This window comes from Myotis lucifugus, unplaced genomic scaffold (assembly GCF_000147115.1).
Source record: "Myotis lucifugus unplaced genomic scaffold, Myoluc2.0 scaffold_0, whole genome shotgun sequence".
Classification (NCBI taxonomy): Eukaryota; Metazoa; Chordata; class Mammalia; order Chiroptera; family Vespertilionidae; genus Myotis; species Myotis lucifugus.
Window position 1 is genome coordinate 64,860,155 of NW_005871048.1, and position 19,716 is coordinate 64,879,870.

At 43.4% G+C, this 19,716-nt stretch overlaps 1 pseudogene; it reads left to right on the forward strand.

The window, feature by feature from the left end:
* Nucleotides 1-15,962: 15,962 nt before the first annotated feature.
* Nucleotides 15,963-19,222, forward strand: LOC102437741 (annotated as a pseudogene).
* Nucleotides 19,223-19,716: the final 494 nt, after the last annotated feature.

Genomic DNA, 19,716 nt, shown 5'->3' on the forward strand with positions numbered 1-19,716 from the left:
CAGGTGTTTTTAATATTCATTTCACTGAGAAAACTGAAGCTGTCAAAGATTTGCCCAAGGTCACTCAGCTAGTGAGAATGGGAACAGGAATAATGTCAAATATTTCAATCTGAACTTAGCCATCTGGACTGGAAGCTGCTAGATGATAGGAGCCATATCTCAAATCTATTTCATCCTCCTTACCTCTTGGCTAGTCCATAGTAGATTTAAAATAAGCGTTGAATTAATAAGTGCATAAATTATTGACTCTGGGGCCATAAATTCAGTCTAAATACTAGGACTCTGTACCTTATACTTATCAGTGAATGGTGCTTTGTGGACCAAAGCCACATGGTGATTCATGATACTGTTTGGAGATAATGCAGAACACTGGCAAGATTCTCATAAAAAAATGAAACACTGCAATATGCTTTGAAAGAGGCAGCATTTGGAATGTTGGCTCATGAGGCATACAACATGGGAATAGCCTGAACCACTGCTTGGCTCTGTGCTAGCATTTTTTCCTAATTCTCTAAAATAAATGTAGCAAGAACTCCAAAAGGAGAGGGGTGAGATCTGCCCACCCAGGCTCAGAGTATAGACACCAGCACTGCCCCCCGCCTAGTTCCTGGGGGATCAAATGGGCAAAAACTAAAATGTGGGTAAGATGACCTTCTGTAACTTGCTCTAGTGGAGGGAAGGAAGAACCCAGAAGAGCAGCGACATTTGGGCAGCCCTGGCCTATCTAAGACAGATGGCTATTATGGCTCAGTGGCAGGAGGGAAAAGGGGGCGATGCCATCAGCAGCAAAGGCCAAGTGCCCTGGCAGGGTAAGTGCCTGGCCAAAGGTGATGACAATGGGTAGGCAACCAAGACTTGACCATGACCACAAGGACTGTTAGTTTGATGCGCCCTAAAGCAGAACACAAAGGAGTTCAAGGAGAAGGATTTGGCAGCATTTGCCAGAGGTTTGGAGGCTAATGCTCTAGAGCAGCACTGTGTAGCCCACTTCCCGGTGGACCCATAGCCCCTTGACCATGAACACTCTCAGGGCAGCACCTATGACCTAGTCACCCAGATCAGGATCCATACTAGATATGTGGGTAGGTGAAATGAGCTGGGAGCAGTCAAACACATGAACCTGTTGGATTCCATGGGGCCATTTGCAACCTCTGACCAAGGCTTCATCAGTGGGATTCTTGAGAGACTGAAGTGAGAAGACTGAGAAGTTCTCTGTTTTAAAAAAGATGTCAACTTGAATCTATACTGTTGAAGCAAGTCCTTTGTTCCAGGGTGACCATCCCCAAATTTCTCTTAGTTATGCAAGCACCAAGCATGCCCCCATCATGTGAATAGAGCGGATTGCACGATGGTGTGCTGAACTAGGTGGTGGCTGACCTGACAATCAAGAAAGATTGGGAAACAGCTAAGAAATTCCTAAGGCTTCCCACGTATACTTGGGGAGAAGAATGGATTTTCATGTAACTGAGCGAGTGATTATAATTTGAAAAGTTTAAGTAGTCTAGTGAGACCTGGGCATGAAGAAATATCTGAATCTGTAGCATCCAATTGATTACTTGCCAGATTGGAGCCATCCAAGAAGTGTTTGCATCAATAAATGGACCTGTAGTTCACCAGGCTGATGACTTGCTAACCAGCCATTACATTAGACCTAGACCTGAAGAATTTTTGAACAAGTTGAGCAAGCTTTTGTGGATTCAGGATCACGCAAGGTGGCATTAATTCAGTATCATCAGAAGGAGGGAATTAATGCCTTACCCATTTGGTTGACCTTATTCAATACAACATGCCCATTTCTCAGAAGTAAGCATACAACCCTTGACTCCTATATGCAATTATAAAATAAAGTGTCCAAGTTTACTATCTTTCTAGTTTTCTAAATTTATCTCCTTCATTTACTAAGCAGCTCATTAAATTTTCAATAGTGTCAGAAAGATCTAAAAGTCATCTTGAGTGAATTTATCTCTCTATTAGATGAAGGAAAGGACATTTATAAATTTTTATTTTTCCTCTTTTTTCTCAGTTTTCCAGAGCACTGTCACACAGATGGCAGAGATTTGCTTATTAGCGTGCATCTAAGGTATGACAAATCATATGACTAAGGCACAGGTGCACATAAAAATCTGTTTTGCGCTTATTTTCTTTTGCCTCGCTTAATTCATCAATTACCCCTCCCCCTACTAACCTACAAGACCAGTAGGTGGGGCCCTATGCAGCAAGATGGCACAGAGCAAGCAGCTGGCTCAAAGAGAAAAGTCAGCTTTTATTGGATGGAATTAATTCCTTTTTCTTACCCTGATCTACTTTTAAAGTGGCTTCTTTCATTTTCTTTTTTGTTTAAGAATAAAACATGCAATTGAACTAAAACAGAGCAGTATTAACAGTCACATCAGAGAATCCTAGACTCCAGTTGAAACCAGGGCTGATCCCACCTGCTGCTCTTATCGCTTTTATTCAATGGTAAACCCATCTCTTTAAGTTCCTTTCTGCAAAAACTCCTTTTATCTTGCTTCTTAAAAGAATCTCATTAGCACATTTTGTCTTTCTCTAAGAATGTTACTGAGTGATAGCCATAGCAAAAGGAACTCTGTAATCAGCCACAATCTCTTAATTATGCTCCAGTGATTTGTAGAGGGAAGGAGATACCAAAACAATCCTTGACCTCAGGAAGGAAACGACAAGCAGCTTGAGCAGAGTTGGAGAAGTGAGTCTGGTGGGTAAGTTTCCCTGAGTCATACACAAATCAATGATCCTCCATTAAAGATGAAAAGATCTGACTGTTCTCCAGATTTCACTGGGAAAGAAAACATTACAGCCTCTTTTCTTGATTTTCAATGGGCCATTTAAACACACAGAGACAACAGGGAAACATTATTTACAAAGGCTCCATCCATGTGCAGCTGACACTCCAGGGCCAGGTGGCATCTCAGTATTGGTCACAATTTGCAAGGTTCCTCTCCCCCCTCTACTTCCACTCAATCCACTGCCACCCAAAGGATTCTACAGTAGCTTCAGAGAAGCCCCTCTGTGTGGGAGAGCGTTTCTGTCCATTTGTGGGATGAACGGATGACCCTAAACAAGCCCTCAGCTATCAGCAAAGACTATGGGGTGGTGCTATGTCCTGGTGCTTTCTTCCGTGGTCACCTCCAATTCAGCAGAACTCACCTACTGGCAATTAAGGAACTAAAACTCTGATGTGATGGGCAGAGTAATTTTGTTCTTATACTGCCTGGCTCTACAAAAAAAAGGAAATTTTACCTTTTGTGACAGCATAGATTACCTGGAGATTATTATGCTAAGTGAAATAAGGCAGTCAGAAAAAGATAAGTACCAATATTTTCATGTATATATGGAATCTAATGAACAAAATAAACTGACAAAATAGAAACAGAGGCATGGATACATGGAACAAACTGACAACTATCAGATGGGAGTGGGGAGAGGGAGACTGGATGAAAGAAGGTGAAGGGATTAGTCAAAGAGCATATATGCATAACCCATAAGCACAGACAACAGTGTGGCGATGGCCAGAGGGAAGGAGAGGGGTTGGGGGCGGGGGGAGCTCAGGCTGGGTGGAGGGGGGCAAAGGAGGGGGAAATGAGGGCATCTATAATAGTGTCAAAAATAAAGTTAAAAAAAACTTATATGTATGAAAAGTCTTGTGACAGTATCAACTTTTAAGCTTTGCGGCAGATAAGTTTTGTGTAACAGACGAGGGAAAGCCCAGTCCTCCTGTAATTGAGTACTTAAAAGTGCACCCTTTATTTGTTATTTATATAAGAAATATGTAACATGTTGTTGCTGCTAAACAAAAATTTTTTAAAATACGGAATTTTATCACATAAGTAAAATTCTCCCCTCAACCATCTGTTCCTAATCTCATTCCCCAGAGGTAGCCATTGCTAATTAGGAATGGGCTTTCAATGAAAAGAATGAAAGTGCATTAAATCAAGACTGGCCCCTAACTGTGGGCCACGTGGGAAGTAAAAAGAGCTGCCATGATGCAATCATTAATTCACCACCATTATTGTCTCGCTCTCGCTCTCGCCCTCATGCTTAGCACAACAGGGTCAGTTCACTGCCTGGCTCAGCAGTGGTTTTGCCCAAATCTTACCCACATTCTGGTTGAACTCGTTCACCCTCCTACGTTGGCTCCTACATGCTACAGTTCCCAGGCCAAGTCTTGCCTCCCTGTTAGACATGTCTCTCTAGATGTGCCATTGGCAACTCAGATACATCCTGAGACTGAAGCCATCATCAGCCCCCTGCCCCCTCCGCATTTATGCTTCATCATGCCTCTGTCTGTCCAAGGTACTGAGCCAGAAAACCAGAAATTATCCTAGGCTCTACCCTCCCCACACTCTATCACCAAGCCCCATGGATTTCCCTTTCTAACCTTCTTTCAAATCCATGCTGCCTCCCACAGAATTGATTCATAGCCTCATCTCTTCTCGCCCAGACTGCAGCTGTCCTGCCAACTTTATCTCCGCAATACATCTCCAATCAGCTGTCTTCCCCACATTTCCAAAGCCAGCACCTCGCCCCTGCCAGGGACAACTGAACCAGCTGCCCAGCTGGTTTCCCTGAGCCCTGTCTCGCTTAGCAGAGGAGCCAGGATGAAACCTACTCATCCTTTTGGTCACAGAATAAATGCCACTCCCATAAGGGAGACTTCCTTTACTCACCCATTGAAATGAAGCCCTCACCCCTTCATATATGAATGTAACATGCTGGAATTTCATTGACCGCATTTACTACAATTTATAAATATATATTTAATTTGATTTCTATTTATTTAAACCCAACTCTCTCATTAAATTATAAACTGTTTTGGTCACTACTATATCTGTAGCACCTACCCTGTCATATGACATCCAAAAAATATTTGTTGAATGAATGGCATTTTTGACTGGTTTCCCTGTCTTGGCCCATCTAACTGTTATTTCATTCTTAAGCTAGAGAGGACTTTCGAAGATGCATATATGATCTTGTCACTCTGCTGCTTAAAAATTTGAGCAAGGAAATTGCAAGAGTCAGTTCACGTTCTTTTATGCTATCCGCCATTTCCCCAGGCACAGCTCGTGCCATTCCGTACCGCTGCACTAACCCACACTCCACAACTGCCCTTTCTCACATGGGCCGTGCTCTCTCGTGAATCTGTCTCCTTCTCCTTCCTCCAGGTTCCACTCATCGTGTCCTGCTCTAGAAGCCTCCGTCGGTTCTTCAAACACTGCACCCTGGTGCTACTGCTTAGATCAAATTTAGCCGTGAGTTTTTTCTTTAAGTGACTATGTTACCCTCTCTAGTTTATATATTTCTTGAGGACAAGAACCACTCATGTTTATATTCCAGTACTTTCCAGGGTACTTAGAGAACAGGGGATGCTCCACTCGATTAATGGGGCAACCCTCACAATTAACATGGGGTACAGCCATGGCAGCAACAGTCAGGACAGACCCATCAGACAGATGCTGGCTGTAAACACTGGTCACCCACGTGGACATGTGTTGGCCGAGTATCAGCTGGGGTCTGAGGACTGAGTGAATGAATGAGTGAAACTGAAAGCCCTCCTTCCTGTGCTTATTCTCTGCACTTCTCCCAAGAACCAAAGCAGCAGCAGAGTGAGGATCGGGTTCCCTCTCTCTCTGTGTCCAGAGACCTCACAGGGGCTGCTCAGGAAAGTTCCCACCGCCTGGCCGTCAGCACCAGGCTCCACGCAGCCCTGTCTGCATGACTGGCTAGCTGTAATCACAGCATTTGGTGCCATCTGTTTGGAGAGGGTTTCCTTGAAATGCATTCATGCCCCCACGTAGAGTGACCACAGTTCAGCCGCAGGGATTTCTTGTTTGGGGAGCAATGATCAGAACCTCTTGTCAACTCTGCTCTATTTGCTGAGGGGGAAAGAAAGATGTACTGAGAACAAAACAAGTCCAGGACACAGCACCTGCAGGGAATCCACTGATGAAGGAGAGATAGAAGCAAAATGCCGGCCCACGTGGGGGTTGGAAACCTCAGAGGATGAACTGGAATCAGCCTGCCTCTACATAAACGGCACTCTCCGTGGCGGACGCTCGCTTTGGCTGCATAGGCAGGGAGCGTGCTTTCTCTCCCTGGGCGTGTGCAATGTAAACAGGGGTTGGAGTAGCATTTCACCTTCTTCTCTTTCTTCTTTTTGCTCAGCTCAGCCAATGGTCCTGCTGTAAATGTGGTGCCCTATCCCCATCTCCAGGAAAGGGTGGGTTCTAATCTCCTATGCCTGAGGCCCACGGATCTTTGGGATCAATGAACTCTCCATTCCAGAGCAATGAGGAGAGCTGTGTTTGTCATGCACTGACAAATAGCCAGTAGCTACACATTGCGTCAGAGGGTGGCAAGTGATATATTTGATGTTTGATATATGTCACAGCAGAGATGCCAAGCCAAACCACATCAATTTAAAATGGGATTCTGTAATAAACTCACGAGATTGCTAGTAATTCAGAAAACGCTGGCCCAGTGAGCTGGATAGTGGTGCAGTGTGATGAGTTAACATCTCAGTGTCTGACCTTCTGCAATCCAATTTGACGCCTGAATTGGATTTGATCCACTTGGCAGGAAGGAGAGAAGGTTGAATAGAGATTGGGAGTAGAAAAATTAGGCCTTGTTCGGTCTGCTTAGGCCATGGTCCTTTGCGTCTAATGCTATCTTCCCAGCAATCCACAGAAATCCACACATAAAGCAGGCATCGTTACTCCCAGTTTACAGACTGACAGCATGGGCTCCTAAAATTGGGGAACATCAGGCAGAGTGGACACTGGGACTGCAGGTCCCCAGTGCCCTGCCCCAAACTTTTTTTCCACTGAAGCATGTTGCTTCTTAATAAAAATGGGTGCAGGTTTTCTAAAATAGTAAAAATAACAACAGCAACTAACAGTCATAGCATCTCTGTGCTCAGCATTGTTCTAAAACGACGTGCATTAACTCTCTTAAGCCTCTCAACAAAACTGTACAGTAGATTCTACCTTACACCCATTCTACAGTTGAGCAAACTGAGTCACCAGGAGGTTATTCAACTTATGAGTGTCAGTAAGTGGTAGGACTTTGAAACTATGCAGGTTGGCTCCTGGGCCCAGGCTCTGCCTATGATCCTTAAACACAAATTGGTGCTAGACATCACAGTTTCAAGTTCAATCAACCCTACTTATTCCAGGATTTCCCAGTACAATTTCCCAGGATGAGCCCTGGGCACTGACCCTCATCATTGACCCCTGACTATTTAAAGCCAAATGGTCTGGTTGATGTGATTGCCCACATGGCCCCAGGGAGAGGAACTGGGACTCTTCGGGTCTTGGTTCTGGACACCTATAAGGGTAACCTTTGGGAAGGATGGTTCGATCAGATAGAAAGAATGAGGTCATTCTTTGGAGACCAGCCATGAGAACTTAGGGATAATAATTGCAACTTATTTTGCTTCTGCCTGGCTGAGGAATCATGGGATGTCTATTCTAATTTTATTTTTAATGTTTATGTGAGGAGATGTCCCGCCCACAACCTCCTCAGCATGGCATTATATCTTCCAACCCTTCTAATTCCCAGGGGGAGAGGGGGAGCTCTGGGTTGAGCTGTGTGCTTGTTATCCAGGATTTAGTAATAGCCACCTGTGTCCAACAACTTGCTGTGGCGCCTCCAACGTGAGTATAAGGAGAGCAGGGAACAGAGTGTTCTTTGGGTTAAAATAAATAAATAAAAAGACAATGTGTGGGAAGTGTGGCGAGTCAGTTGAGGAAGGGAGAGTGTTAGGTGTGTTCTGCGGCCTCCTGGAGAAGTAAACAAGGCTCCAGGAAGCATGAATGCCTCCTCTGCCCTGCCAGAGAGACCGCAGCTTCAGGAACTTCTCAACTGCTCGTTCTGTGATAGGAGGGGACGCTAGAAATAGACATTCTGTTCTGTTTCATTTTGTGGTAATCTCAGATTTCAAAATAGAATCAAGACATGGGGTTGTGGGCTATTTGCAGGTGCCAGGAGCAGTCTGAGAGACGAGGTTGGCACAGCTGCATGCTAGGTGCCCTCAGGCGCTTCTGTGGTTTATGGCGATGAGCAAACTGGACTGTAGAGATCAGTAATCAAGGATTCCACGCCAGCATACGGGCCAGCATATGAGTGTTGGATGAACAAAAAAAAATTAACCAAAGAAAATAGTACCTGAGTCAGGTACAGTGTTTAAGTGAATAAATAGGCAGTGTCAATGACAGTATGGAGTATTTAATAATGACCTTTCTGGTGTAGTGTTAGGCTGGATGGAAAGAGATTTTGGAGTTGGAGAGGCTATCTGGATCAATAAAACCATACTTCACTGCCTCACTGTTGATTATATTTTCAGTACAGAAATTAAAGTGAAAAACACTAAGTTGTTTATTATTAATGATAATTTCCCAACTTACTCCTAAAGGAGTTTCTCTTAACTCTTATTTCCATTTAAAATGAATAGATAGCTAAAATGCTGCCCATGGCCACTGTGAGACAAGGGGCAGGTGGATACAAACACACATGGAATTACATCCAGAAATGATGATGATGTCCCCATGATGTGACCATCTACATCTCACAGATGAACCCCTTAATTGACAGGGCTTGAGAAAGAATGAAGCTCTTCAGGCCTGCCAGGCGTCCCTCTGCACAGACCACCATGGCTGAGGTCTCCAACTTAACCACTCCTGAAGGTCCTCAGGCTTGTCCACTGGGACAAGATTATTGTTTTCTAGGACGGTTGCTGATGAGTGAGCTAACGCATCCTCTGATTGGTTTGCCTATGAAGAGCTGATTACCTCCCCAGTCTGCTGGAGTTGTGGTCCTGGAACTTCAGGACAAATCAGAAAGGCCACTGCCTCTTAATTGGAGTGTTTAGTCCATTTACACTTAATATTCTTTTTGATGTGATAGAATTTAGGTTTACCAATTTACTATGCTTTCTGCTTGTCCCGTCTGTTTTGTGGTTACCCTGTGCCTTCTTTCCTGTGGTTGTTGGCATTCATTGAATACTTATTAGAACTCTGTATAATGGTCATAAATGCCATCCCTGGTTCCCTGTCATCCTCATTGTTTCTGGTTTCCTGATTCTTGCAATTCTTTAGCTTGAGCCATAAAGTAAATCTGATTCCCAGAATTGGGAGAAGGGGGTGATTTACACTTTATGTAAGTGATCTAATATATTCTGCTTGTCAGCCTGAGAAATACTGGAGCACCTGCTATGTTCCATGCACACACGATCACACAGGATGCTTTCTTCAAACCAATTATTTCAGGATCTTGGGACTGGGCTCAGACAGTGGGTATTTTGTAAAGCTCTCCAGGTTATATCAACGCGCAGCCAGGGTTAGTGACCAGTGAATTCATTAGTCTGGATTCTCAGCAGAGGCTACCACACCCCAGAGTTCATCTCATTTCTGATTTCCTCCCCCATCTCCTTTTCCGCTTTTCTCATTCATCCCAACTTTCTCTGGAGATTCCACTCGAGGAGCACAGGGTAGAGTATCTACAGTCGTGGTTTTTAACTGGGGACAATCCCCTCACCACTCAGGGGACATTTGCCAATTTCTGGAGGCATTTTTGGTTGTCAATCCTGGGGAAGAAGTGGATAAAAGCCACTTAGGTGCACTCTGTCATGGAGATAAAAAAGCACGAATGCTGCTAAATGTATTACAATGAATCCAGACAGCCCCCCTCTCACAACAAAGAATTATTTCAGGCCAAAATTTAATAGTGTCAAGGTTGAGAAACCTTGGTCTACAGGGAGGTACAATGGGCTACAGGACCTTCAGCCTATGGCTTCTCACCCTGGACACAGCTAGGGGACAGAGGGGCTTGTGCTGAAACCTCAAGCTCCAGTCCAATGCACCAGTTGCTGACTATGACCACTGGACCCCATCTACGAAGAGTTTTCTCACACCCCAGGTTGGCTAGTCGATCTGCTCTTATCAAACTAAACCAGATATGAGGAGGGGCTAAGAGCATGAAAAAACTAAAATTCCTAAGAGACCAAGAATGGCAGAGAGAGAGAGAGAGAGAGAGAGAGAGAGAGAGAGAAAGAGAGAAAGGATGTTATTTACAAAGTCCATAAACCCAGCAGGTACACTGTGGCTATGCAAGACCATTAGCCCATGAAAAATTAATTCTAGTTTGCATTCAGTAGTAACTGACATTTTAAAAAAAAGATGAGCAATTTCGAGCGGCATCATCCTGGCCAATGCCAGCTGTTTGACTATCTGGGGGAAGGCACTGTCAATCACTGAGTCTGTGAAGCAGAAAAACAGTAATTTCAGAGAGCTTGCAAATCACCCAAACAGCAGCCTGTTTTCAGTTCTTTTTTTTCCATTTAAAAGCATTTGAGAATCAGCTAGATGGAAAGCACTCCTCTGAAAATTTGAAGATAGGAGGTTTATTGGTTTTCTTCAGACCCGAAGAGGGAAAATAAGGTTGTGGCCACAAAGAAAATGAAGTGTGCATTTCTCTCACTCCACATCTAATGAATGGAATAGTCAGAGAGCCAACCTCCATTGAGAAGGGGAGAATGAGCTGTGCATCACTTGATTTACGGCTGTGAGTAGTGGGTGCCAGAGTCAGAGAAAAGAACCCTGATTCCTCAACAAATAAAAATGCCTGCCTTTTAGTGAAAATGTTTATGTCTGTTAACACAGGCTGAAATTACTACCACGAAGGCAGAACCTTTTCTTCATAACAACCATGAGCATCCAATTGCCACATGGAGTTTGGAAATCAGCAGGAAAAAACCTCGGGTTCTATTTTGAGCCAGGACCTTTCTGGTTTGACAAGTGTTAGCAGGAGCCAGCGAATGTTTTACGAGGAGCACGGTGGTTAAGGTGTCACCTTTTGAGTTAGAGTGCGAGCCCCTTCCAATAAAGAAAATTTTACAGCGGAGTCAAAGATGCCTTCGCGCTCTTTTTATCTCCATGACGGAGTGCACCTAAGGGAGAACTCTGAGTTAGAAACCGCTGGGAGTTTGTGGTGTTTCCGTGTCCAAGTGCTGGTTTCACTTTCTAAAGCTTTTTGTTCTCATTCCATCTTACCACAGTCCATTTGTTCTTGAGACTACAAATTAAAAAAAGGTAATTGAATATCAGTTTGGTGGTAAAATATCCATGATTCTGCACTGTAACCATCCTAAAGCCAAAATCCGCGGAAGTAACTGCATCCCATTGATGGCCCCGACCTTGACTCCCCTGCACTGATTCTAGGTGTCTCTAAGTCAGAAGAAACAGGCCCTAGAATTTCCAGATTCTTAATCTAAAATTCAAACTGAGCATTTCTCTCTCAGCTCCCCGTTGGTCAAGAGGGCAAGTGAGCAGAGAAGGTACTGCGGATGGGTTCTTCCAAGCCAACATAAAACCTGACATGAGCCCTGGCCAGCTGGCTCAGTTGGTTAGAGCTTTATTCCACTAAAGAGTCCTGGGTTTGATTCCTAGTCAGGGCACATACCCAGGTTGTGGGTTCCATCCCCAGTCCAGGCCCATATGTGAGGCAACCAATTGATGTTTCTCTCACACATTGATCTTTCTCTCTCTCTCTCCCTTCCCCTCTCTCTAAAATCAATTAAAAAACATTCTCTGGTGAGGATTAAAACAAAACCTGACATGGGATGACGAGCTGCATTCTGGAGGTGTTTTCTGGAATTGGCTGTCTACTCTGTGGCCTTGGAACCAAATGAAATCAATCTGATCCATGTGAAGGTCAAATCCAGGCTTAGGCACATATAGGGTTTAGATAGATATTTCTTCCATGAGTAGATGGAAGGAGTGCTGGATGAACAAAAACATAAGTAGATGGATGGGCCAATGGATACATGAAAGAATGGGGAGATAGCTAAATGAACGAAGAGCTGTGGATAGGGACATAGATGGGGCAATTGTGTGGTCACATTGCTAAGGGAACACAGAAAGGAGTGCTTAATACTGTCTGGCAGAAAGCAATAGAGAAGTTGTCAAGATAAAGCCATTAAATGTTATCAGAAGGAGATCCTTAGCAGAGAGAAAGGTTTGGAGCTTTTGAAGAGGGACCAATATGAGAAAAAGTGGAGTTGAAGGTGTTTCAAAGACTGATGAGTGCTCCACAGTGGCAAAGGATAAGGGCAATGAGAGATGAGAGTTTGTGCAGGAAAGGAGCATGTGCCAGCTACTCCATCACTACGTATTGCTTTTACCCCTCAGCACAACTATATTGTCACTGTAATACTGCCCCACTGGATTTTTCATATCCTTCTGTTGGGAGGAAACCTTTTCCTGTGTCAACTTATGTTTGAGTGGTTGGGGCTGCGAATTAATTAACAACAGACAAATCAACTGAAGAAAAACTTAATGTGCATGCAGGAGCACTCTAGGAGGAGTGGCCCCTGAACAGCCAGGAGTAACGGTTTATAAGCCAGTGTAGTGGGACTTAGCTTTGGTGGGAAATATGGAAGGTTCTGACAAGGCCTGCAAAGGTCAAGAAGACTTGCATGGCCTGGACTCCTTGCTGGGTGAAATTCGTCTCCACTCAAAGAATGCTGAGAGAATTTAAGGTTTTAAAAATTGAGTCGTCAGGTTTTTGTTATCAGAACTGCACTATGCCATAAACTTTATTTCTGTTCATTTCCATTTGGTACCTAAGGGGTATCCAAAGGGCGATTAATGGGTCCCTTGGAATGTTCCCATAACAAACAGCAAACCCACCACTGTCAGCAGGCAAGTGAGTACAAATTATTCCAATTGCTCCCAAAAACTACACCAGGGGGGTTATTTTTACACTGCACACTTGTTAGTAGTCACTAAATAAGAGGATACTAGGGTGGCAATATTTTTTTTTTCAAGTTTTCAAGTCTCAGGTCATTCCTTCCATTCTGCCAGAAACCTCAAGGAAGAACATCTGTCAGGAGCAAGTGACAAAAATCCCCAAACAACCGGAATGTCCTTCCATATTTGTCTCACTTAGCCTGCAACTCAACAGCTTTTCCGAGTAAATCAGCCAGCGCAGGCAGTTGTCACATTATGCTGAAGGCACATGACACCGATCCTGTTTAGCATCTATTTAAAAGGACGTCTCATCCGGCAGATGTGATGGTTTGTCTATTCCGATGACGCGGCTTTGTGAAGCCTGGAGATGGTGGTGTTGGCCTGTCCCTCATATTCCCACACCTTCCCTGGTTGCAGGCTTTTTCCGAAAGGGAGGAGAACGCCAGCATTGCTTCCATTTCCAGCTAAAAAACAGAGAGAAGTTCCTTCTCAAACGCGAGTTGTCTTCTCCTCACCCCGGTCATGCCCCGCCCCATCCCATATGAAAGTGGGTCTCTTTTCTGATCCAAACATTTGGAAACATGAAGCAAGTGTTTAGGGCAATCTGACACCAAAATGTTAGAGGCAAAAGACCACCAGGCATCCAAACTGGGGACAGGGTTTTGGCTCCCCCGAAGGCATCAGACCTTCCTGTTTCTCTTCTCCGTGTCCCAAAGCAGGTGACTCCCAGTTGCCACCACTAAACTGCCTCCGTGCCCACCATTCCTTTCTGAAATATTTATGGATCAACTGCTTTGAGTAAGAGCAGGCCTTGACCTCCTGCAGAGCTGCGCTTTCAGCTTGAGAGACATGACAAGTACCTTTGAAATATTTAGTAATGATACAAAGGCCAAAACAGGTGATTCAAGATAATAGCAGCCCTTGGTTCAGAGAGGAGGAAGATCAATAAGGCTGCCAGGATTAGGAGAGGCTTTCTCACAGATATCAGACAGGGGATTCACTTTCTAGAGACCAAAAGCAGGGGAGAGGCCTTGGAGGGAGAGGCACACGGAACAAGCCAAGATGAAAATGAGCAGATGGGGTTTTTTGAAACTGGCTTGGAGAACCATCAGGGTTATCTTGAGCCAGAAAGACATATGCTGGGACACCATAGGAGGAGGAATGCTGGAGAAGCCTCCTGACTTACTGACAGAGGCCCAGCCCTCATTTCTCTCAGGCAGAAGCTCTCACAGGATATTCTACTCTAAAGCTGTTACTGGCTTATTTCTTCCAAAGATCTTGAAAAAGGGTCAGAGAATCTAATTATGATTTAATTTAAGCACTTCATCTTACTGAAGGGAGCAAGAACTCAAAATAACTCTTTAGGCATATCCTGATCAAAACAGAATTATTCTGATGGTGCAAATTTGCTTCAAGGCACTCAGATGAGAGAAAAGTCACATGCTTTCTTTTTCCTAAATCAAATCACATCTAGTTAAACAGAACAGGGGGTCTAGAAACAGACCCACAAATTGGTGTTCATTTCATTGACAGAGGTAACATTACAATCACAAGGAAAAGATGGTCCTTTAGTAAGTGGTACAGGGTCAGTTGAATAGTTATATTTTTAAAAATGAATCTTACCCTCTCACATCATACACAAGAGCTGATTCCACTTACATACCTAGAAGATCACATAAGGGGATATCAGTCTGACCTTGAAACAGCAAAGATTTCATAAAATAATACAGCAACACACTGACAAGAAAAAGTTTGATAAACTGGAATTGATGAAAATTAAGAGCTTTTGTTAATTAAAAGGCACCACTAAGAGAGTGAATATGAACTCACAGAGAGGGAGTTAATTTTCAATGCATATAGCTAATAAAGAAGTTGGATCCAGAATATGTAAAGAACTTCTTCAAATCAGTACGAACAAGACAGGCAAACCAACAGCACAATAAGAAAAACATGTCAACAGGTAACTCATTCATTGAGAAGATAACCAAATTGTGAGTAAATATGTGAAGAGTCACTCAAATACATTAATGATCAGGGAAATGCTAACTGAAAGTACAATGAAATAAACACTATCATACATCCATCAGAATGGCTAACATGGAAAAATGTCAGGTGTTGGCAAGAATATGCAACAGCTGGACTCTCACACAGTGCTGGGAGGTGGGTAAATTTATATAACCCCTCCTGAAAACTATTAGATGCCATTTACTAAGGTTGGCCATATACAAACACCATGACCCAACAATTCCAATTACTCCCAGTATTTACCAAAAAGAAATGAAAATATGTCCACACAAAGACTTACATTCAAATTTTTATAGCAGCTTTATTCATAATAGTAAAAACCTGGAAACAATCAAATATCTACCAACAGGGGGGAAAATAAGCAAATTGTAGTATATTGCTATAATGGAATGTTGCTCAGCAACTAACTACTGACATATATAAAGAAATACACATATAAATATGTAGATTACATTGTAACGGCAAAGAAAATTCTGGAACTAATCTAAATTCTTATATATATGCTTTTTAAATGTTTAAACAAATTATGGTACATCCATTCAACGGAATACTACACAACAGTTAAAAGAAATAAGATAAAATTGGATGTGTTGACAAGGAAAGAGTTCCAAGATAAAATAACTGGAAAGTTCAAGAACAGAACAACATGTATAGCATTTTTCATTCATGGTAAAAATATACACTATATATGTGAAAACTTTCTGGAAGGGCACCTGAAAAACAGGTAACTATGGTTAGCTCTGGGGAAGGGTCTGGGGCTGGTATACAGTGGCCAACTGGCCACCGAGGCCAACCTAGTCTAGAGTGAAAGGCCTTCACTTTCCCTGGCACACCTTTTGTATTGGTTAATTTTTTTTAATCATAAGCATATTATTTTCTTAGTTTAAGAGATTTGATTAAATAAAATACAAAGTTCTCTATAATTCCCTTTCTAATTAAAAAAAAAAAAAGGACATAGTGGTAGTGGTAATCCTGGTCAAACTTAATAATTTGTGTTCTAAGATGTGGTAAACAAAATAATCCCTGGAACCTGTGAATGTCATCTTCAAGAAAAATGTGACTTTGCAGATGGAAGTTAAGGCTCTTGAGATGGGGCATTCCCTGGATGAGCTGAGGGGCTCTAAGGGTGATCACAGTACCTTGTAAGAGGAAGGCAGAGAAGGAGAACGCGAGGTAATGGCAGACACCGGGACTGGAGCGATGTGCTTTCAAGATGGAGACAGGAGCCACGAGGCCACGGGCAGAGGGGATAGAAGTGGCCACCAGAACCTGGAAAAGGCAAAGAAACAAATTCTCCCCCAGAGAATTCCTGGAGAGAATTCCACACTTGATCACAACCTGCTGAAACCCATTTTAGACTTCTGGCTGCTACATCTGTAAGAGAATAAATTTGCATCATTTTAAGCCACCACGTCTGTGGTAATTCGTTAAAACATTCACAGGAGATTAATACATAAGATACGATTTTTAAGTGCTGGAAAGGAATAAGTCCAGTCTTCCTAGACATGGTTATGTTGGCAAAGCCTCGCCACACAGAGAATCTGAGCATCTGATGTAAACCAGACTCACAGGCCTGGCTACTGCGAGATGGCGCCACCCATCCCTCCATGATGAGAATTTTCTTTCTATGGCCCATTACCTTCACCGCTGACATTTACTGACTCTGGGTACAAAGTTTTGGAATTCAAAGATTGAATTCTGCAGCTGAATACAATTACTCTGCTTGGAAAACAATCCAACACAGGTTTATAAATCAATACATGCACACTGACTCAAGCTCAAACTTTGGCCAATGTCTGTGACGGTTAAGGTCATTAACAAATGTGAGTCTTAATGAGGTTATTTTTTAATATCAACTAAAATCACATCTGTGTTCAGACTGAGATCTTTTTTTTTATTACCATTTTTACTACAAGTTAATGAGAAATACATGACAAGTCTTCAACTATGTGGGAATTAAGCAGTTGTATTAATTACTAAAATTACTCTCCATTTGATAGTATAAATCAATTTGAGGTGTACTAATCATTGTCCAGTTTGTGATACTAACCTTAGGTGACCTTTCACCCTAACAAAGTTGTCCAGAGATGCAATACCTACGTACATTTATTCAAAACATTTTATCAGCTGTATTGGTATGGGGGGGGGGGGCAGGGAGGTGAATGCATAGACGTGCTAGGATTATCCTACCAACTTAGTTTGTAAATTCTCTTTTTAAAGTACTATGTTTTAACCTCTCTTGTTAAAAAGTTGAATCTAGGAAAGGGAGAGGCTTTAAAAGCCAGACTTTCTAGTGGTGAATTTTCACCATTGTCTTGGTGATTAATTTTCAAGTTCTCTTTCTCTCTCTCTCTCTCTCTCTCTCTCTCTCTCTCTCTCTCTCTCCCTCTCTCGCTGTCTTCCCCTCTCCCCGTCATGGGTATTTCAGTATTTCAGTCTTTTCAAATTTGTCTGTAAAGGAATGAGGACATGCCAGTTTCTAGGGCATCCCCTCTGGAATGGTTCTGATTTTTATAAAAGGGAAGCAGAGAGGCGTGTGTAAAGAGGGAGAAATTTGTCAAGAAATTCACTCCACCCACACTTCTGACATCCACCATGAGGATCAGAACATGTGTGTGCTGACAAGGCTTGTGCTAGAGTTGTCATTTTGGTGCAGCTTCCACAGACGAAACAAAGTTCCTTCTCCCGCATCCTTCACCTTCTTAGGTCTTTCTTGTTCTTGCCTCCAGCTCAAGACATCTAGACTCTGGCTAAATCCCCATACAGGGCCCTCTGCTTTGTCAGCTACCAATCTCTGACTGCGGGCAGGATGGAATGAGGTCATAAAACAACAACAGCAACAACAGCACTTGTATCCTGGCCTCGGGAAGACCGTCTGCTTGACATGCTCCAAGAAGCACTTGTTGACTCTATTTTTGACCGGGAGAAGCATTTTAAAATAGTTCCCTAATGTAGAGGGTTATACAAAGAAGGAAGAGGAGGAGGAGAAGAAGAAACTGAATTGGGGATAAAGCTGTGTTGAGATAAAGAGTTGTTGTTAATGTTAACTCCCATTTTCTGACCCAATTCAGCTGAGCATTGCTAGTGGGGGGAATCCCATGTACACTGGAGGGATATCCCCAGCAACTCTGAACTGCTGACCTTTGACACCTTCTCAGCAGAGGCCATCAAAATGATCACCACCCTCTGATCTGGCTGTGGTCTGTCCCCCCAATCCTCCCACCCACACACCCACATCCACACACCCGGTTCTTTCCCAATGATAGACTCCAAGAAATCATTTCAATCCCACTTCCAAGAAGACTACATTTTTTAAACCCCACTTTCCCCAAAGATTTCCTTTTCCTTTCCTGTTCCCAGCCCTAACGCCTTTGTTCATGCGTTTGTCTCATGATGATGCCTGTCATTTATTAAGCTCTGATTATATGCTAGTTACATGCTAGAGCGATGTCTCTTTCCTTTTCAGCACAGGAGGCATAATTATCTCCTTTTTGCACCTGAGAAAACTGAGATTCATGGGATTACATTTGCCCGAAGTCAGACAGTTTGCAATTGAAGGGCCAGCACCTGTTCTCTCCTGAAACTGGAGGCCTTTAACAGCCTTGCCTCCAGCAGGTGAGCAGTGGCTCAGAATGGCTTGCATGGAAGAGTTTGTAGGCTTGCGCTGCCAAGAGATTTTTAAAATTTTTATTGAACTTTTGTAAGTTCACTTCTGAATTCACACTAAACTTCTAGCAAATTATAAAGCTGTAGTCAAATTCAAGATAGAAAGGGAGGGCTTTTCCGCCACAAAGTTTGAGGAGCTCTCCAGAGACCTAGGCCTCTTCTCAGGCCGGCGCTCACCCAGGAGAAGGCCAAGTTCAATTCCAGCACCAAGATTGTGAAGCCCAATGGCAAGAAGCCAGATGAGTTCGAGTCTGGCATCTCCCAGGCTTTGCTGGAGCTGGAGATGAACTCGGACCTCAAGGCCCAGCTATAGGAGCTGAACATCACAGCGGCCAAGGAAATTGAAATTGGAGGTGGTTGAAAAGCTGTTATAATCTTTGTTCTGGTTCTTCAACTCAAGTCTTTCCAGAAAATTCAAGTCCGGCTGCTGCGTGAGCTGGAGAAAACACTCAGTGGGAAGCACCTGGTCTTTATCGCTCAAGGAAAATTCTGCCGACGCCAACGGGCAAAGAGCCGGACAGAGAATAAGCAAAAGCATCTGAGGAGCCGCAACCTGACCGCCGTGCATGCCATCCTGGAGGACTTGGTTTCCCAAGTGAAACTGTGGGCAAGGGAATCCCTGTGAAGCTGGACGCAGCCGGCTCATAAGGGTGCATTTGGACAAAGCGCAGAAGAACAACATGGAGCACAAGGTTAAAACCATTTCTGGGGTCTATAAGAAGCTCAAGGGCAAGGATGCTAATTTTGAATTCCCAGAGTTTCGGCTGTAAGGAAAACTGAGTAAATTAAATATTTTTCTCAATAAAAAATAATAAGAGGAAGGGAGGGAAAGAGGGAAGAGGAGAGGGAGCTAGAGGAAGAATAGAGTTTAGAGTAATTGTTATTTTAAACCCAGAGAAATTGTGTAAAGGGCCCGAGTTTCTACCCACCTTCCCCTAAAATGGATCACTAATTCTGATGACCATTCCTCGTAATACACTGAATAAAAAGAGAATCAGCTGTTGTAGGTTCCCCATTGACCTTACATCTCTGAAGCAGAGACTGTCAGCTCGCCGGAGGATCTGTTTTTTATGGCTCATTGAGCCTGGGCAAATGGACCACAGCGAAGGAGGGCATTAAATCAAGACAGTGGCCAACCTGCAACCGCCTGGCACAGCGGCCAGGGTGTTACGTAAGTGCTGAACGACTCCGGGAGGACCAGAGGCGCTCTATCTGATTCTGGCCTCTGATCTCCAAGGGCCAGTGCCAAAAGATAAAATAACCA